Here is a 5,000-nt window from a genome sequence, read left to right on the forward strand (position 1 = left end):
GAAGAGAAAGGAGGAGGAGGAGGAGGAGGAGGAGGAGGAGGAGGAGGAGGAGGAGGAGGAGGAGAAGGAGGAGGAGGAGGATACAGAAAATGGAAAATATGACGTGAGAAAGGGTGAGAATGAGGTAAAGAAATGAAAGCAAAGAGAAGGAAGAAGAAGAAGAAGAAGAAGAAGAAGAAGAAGAAGAAGAAGAAGAAGAAGAAGAGGAAGAGGAGGAGGAGAAAGAAGAGGAAACAGAAGCAAGAATACAAACGATATATAGACCGGAAAAAGTAGTTAACATGAAAGAAGGAAACGTTAAATTAGAGAGAGAGAGAGAGAGAGAGAGAGAGAGAGAGAGAGAGAGAGAGAGAGAGAGAGAGAGAGAGAGAGAGAGAGAGAGAAAGACTGACGAATGCATCTTAGGAAGTGAAATGTATATATGAACTTCCGTGTGTGTGTGTGTGTGTGTGTGTGTGTGTGTGTGTGTGTGTGTGTGTGTGTGTGTGTGTGTGTGTGTGTGTGTGTGTGTGTGTGTGTGTGTGTGTGTGTGTGTGTGTTTCGATAAGCCCCCCACTCCCCTTTTTTTCCCTCCCTACCACCATGAATGCCATGAATAACGCTCCCTCCCAAACCATGCATTTTTCATCATGCGTGGCAGGGTTTTCATGCATATATACATGGAGGGGGCAGACGCAGACAGGTAAATAGATATGGGATAGAGAAAGGGAAGTAGATAGAGAAATAGGTAGGAAGGTAGATAGGTAGATAGATGAATGGATAAATAGGTAGATGGGTGGATAGACTGATAGATAGATAGATAGATGGATGGATAGATACATAGATAGATAGATAGATAGATAGATAGATAGATAGATAGATAGATAGATGGTTTGGTAGTTGTGCTGGTATATAAATTAATAGATATTGGGAAGTGCAGTAAATTTCAGTAGAGTTGGTGAATATAGAAGTAAATAGATAGATGAATAGATAGACAGATAGATAGATAGACAGATAAACAGACAGACACACAGACAAACAAACAGACAGCTAGATGTTTATTAAGAAGATAGGCATGTTAATAGATACCTACTGCAGATCCCTCCTCAATTCAACAACAGCGGAGTTCCACAAGGTTATATTTTGTCACTTGCTCTTTTCTCACATCTTCATCAGTCACCTTGCTCAACATAACCTTCCTGTCCACCCTTATATTCAGGACTCACTTGTGTCTTTTCAGTGTCATTTGCCAAACTAGTCCCCCCCCACCCCCACATCACTGTCAATACAAATTACCTTACACTGTAAAGAGACAGACAGACATGTAAACTGACAGACAAATAAATGGATCCATGCATACATACGTAGTTAAAACACACACACACACAACACACACACACACAACACACACACACACAAGCACACACATATATACACGAACACACGCACGCACGCACACGCACAAGGACACAAGGAGAGCCTCTATCTACAAAGTGTACGCATAATATTAATTAAATTTCAGGGAGAGGAGAGGAGAGGGGAAGGAGGCGTAAGAGTAGTAGTTAATTTCGTCTAAAAGAGGAGGAGAAGGAGGAAGAGGAGGAGGAGGAGGAGGAGGAGGAGGAGGAGGAGGAGGAGGAGGAGGAGGAGGAGGAGGACTGTGTTAAAAGCATGTGTTTAAAATCCTGATATATTGTTGGCATGTTCACTCGTATTTTGAACGTAAAAGAGAGAGAGAGAGAGAGAGAGAGAGAGAGAGAGAGAGAGAGAGAGAGAGAGAGAGAGAGAGAGAGAGAGAGAGAGAGAGAGAGAAAATAGGTGTGGACATCAAAGGATACGAAGATATCAAGTATTAGCTAAACTGTCAACAGTCTGCATGTGTGTGTGAGTGTGTGTGTGTGTGTCTGCGCGCACGTTGGTACCACACTTCACTCCCTGCAAAGCTCAATACAATGGTGGTCTCGTGTTTGTGTTTATGCACACACACACACACACACACACACACACACACACACACAGAGAGAGAGAGAGAGAGAGAGAGAGAGAGAGAGAGAGAGAGAGAGAGAGAGAGCGAGAGCTTACCACTTGTGATGCTGTTTATTTTTAGTTGAACGTGAAAAGAAGAGGAGGAGGAGGAGGAGGAGGAGGAGGAGGAGGAGGAGGAAAAAGGAGAACCAGAAACCAAAGAAGCAGCAAAAGACTTGTAAGGACACTAAATCTCATCTTTCCTCCTCCTCCTCCTCCTCTTCCTCTTCCACTGTCACTCTTCCCATTCTCCTCGTTTTGTTCCCTTATCTATCTTTCTCCACCCCCTCCTCCTCATCCTCCTCCTCCTCTTCCTCCTGGTCGCCACAAATTGAAGTCTTCCCAGGGTGATCAAAAGTCACGTCTATGCTCATTAGATGCCTTCATTACTGCCACCTGGTTCACTGCTAATTAAAGGTGCTAATTAAGGGCTCCCTAACACCCTCAGGGATTCCTAAGTCTTCCCTGACCCTCCCTTACACGTCCCTAAACTCCCTTCCCTCTTCCTCTTGTCCCTTTTAAGATTCTCCCTTGCATATCTCTAAGCTCCCTTTCTTTCCCTTATTCTCCCTGACTGACTCACTTATCCCTACTCTCCTTTCCCCTTATCTTCCCTTTCCTCTTTCCCTTATTCTTCCTGACTGACCCTCCCTTATCCCTACACTCTCTCCTTTCCCCCTTATCCTCCCTATCCTCTTCCCCTTATTCTTCCTGACCCTCCTTCCCTCGCCTTCTCCCTGACCCTCCCTCCATACATACAACTATACATGGCACATCTCTCTCCCTTCCAAACTGTAGTGTGATATTCTTAATCCACAAATCCTTCTTTCCTTTTCCCTCCCTTTTGCAATCTTTTGATCCCTTTACTGCAGCGGTCATCCTCTGTTGAAATCTGGAACACTAAAAAAAGAGAGAGAAGAAAAAATGGTTTGCATGGACACACACACACACACACACACACACACACACACACACACACACACACACACACACACACACAGACACGAAAAAAAAAAGAGAGCGAGAGCGAGGGAGACAAAGAGAGAGAGAGGTAATAGAAAGCTGATTTTGTCTTTTCTTTTCTTTTTTTTAGGTTACATAATTATTTTAAGAGTCTAACGTGTTGAGTGTTCAAAGTATTATCAGTGACTATATGGAATACTGTCTCGGTAGTGAAAGAGTTAAAGATCTGTGTGTGTGTGTGTGTGTGTGTAGCTGTGTCTGAGGCTGTATAAGTAAGTGTAGCTGTCTGTAGGTGTGTATGAGTGTATGAGTGTATGTATGTATGTATGTATGTAGCTGTGTTCCTTAATGTGTATTACGTGGCGTGTATCACTCTGTCGATGAACAAACAGGTGTATCTCTGAGTATTATGGGTGTATGTGTATGTATGAGTGTAGCTGTGTTCCCTCCTGTCAGCTCCCTTCACCTTCCTTCAGAGAGGTTCGCCAGGAGCGGTGATTAGCTTCCTCTCCTTCGGGGCCTGGCAGACGGGCGGGGCAAATGTTGACTTGGGCCTGTCTTTTCTGACGCGGGAGGAGCAAGAGGAGGAGGTGGAGGAGGTAGACGAGTGGGAAGAGAAGGGTAGAGGAAGGGTGGATACAGATGAAAGTCGGATGGTAGCGTAAGTAGAAGAAAAGAACAAGAAAAGACAAAGAGGAGGAGGAGGAGAGGAGATGCAAGCTGAATAGCAATTGAAGAAGAAGAAGAAGGAGAAAAAGAAGATGATGAAGAAGAAGAAGAAGAAGAAGAAGAAGAAGAAGAAGAAGAAGAAGAAGAAAAGAAGAAGAGAGAAAGAAGGATGAAGACGGGATGGAGAGCGGACAGAAGGATACACAGAGAAAGACAGATGGATGAACGATGATAAACCAGAGAGAGAGAGAGAGAGAGAGAGAGAGAGAGAGAGAGAGAGAGAGAGAGAGAGAGAGAGGTGAAAAGGGTGGAAGCGGTAAGGGCACTAAAGAGGTAGGAGGAGGAGGAGGAGGAGGAGCGCGTGTGAAAGGCCATGGTACAAAGGGCGTCGGGGGAAGAGGAGGAGGAGGAGGAGGAGGAGGAGGAGGAGGCGTGGGACTCATGGAAAGGGGGGATAGGATGCACTGGGGAAGGGGGAAGTGAATGGGGAGGTGCTGAAGCAGAAGAGACAGCATGAGGAGGAGGAGGAAGAGGAGGAGGAGGAGGAGGAGGAGGAGGGGGAGGAGGAGGAGGAGGAGGAGGAGGGAGAGAAAGAGAGGCAAGGGAAAGGGAAATGCTTGGAGGATAAGAAATAAAAAAGGAAGCCAGAAAGAGGAGGAGGAGGAAGAGGAGGAGGAGGAGGAGGAGGAGGAGGAAGAGGAGGAAGGGGAGGAGGAAGAGGACAAAGAGGAGAGAAGAGGAAACATGAAAAGAAAACACTATACAAAAAAAGAAAAAAAAGTTAGAGGAAGAAGAGGAAGAGGAAGGCGACGACGAGGAAGAAAGAAGAAGAAGAAGAAGAAGAAGAAGAAGAAGAAGAAGAGAAGAAGAAGAAGCAGAAGAAGAAGAAGAAGAAGAAGAAGAAGAAGAGAAGAGGCACTTGGGAATGCAGCAGTACTGGAAGAACCACACACACACACACACACACACACACACACACACACACACACACACACACACACACACACACACGACAACCCCCAAAGTTGCTTAAGGCGCCTGTGTTTTCAGTCTTTCTTTTCCCCTCTTGTAACACCCGCAGGCTTTTGGTGGGAGGAGGATGGGAGGGGAAAATAAAGGGTGGGTGGAGGAGGAAAGAGGAGGAAAGGGGAGGGGGGGGTTAATGATGCGAGCTTAACGAAGATCAAACACACGAGGGAGGAGAAGAAGAAGAGGAAGAAGAGGAGGAAAGAGAGGAAGGATGAGAAGAAAGAGAGGTATTATGTGAAATTAGATAAAAGGGGGAAATGAAGGTTAGTTGAGTAATTTTATGATTTAGTGAAGGAAAATATTTGGGTTATGACTGTAGTGTTGTTTATTAAGTT

Source organism: Scylla paramamosain, chromosome 16, assembly GCF_035594125.1.
Source record: "Scylla paramamosain isolate STU-SP2022 chromosome 16, ASM3559412v1, whole genome shotgun sequence".
Lineage (NCBI taxonomy): Eukaryota > Metazoa > Arthropoda > Malacostraca > Decapoda > Portunidae > Scylla > Scylla paramamosain.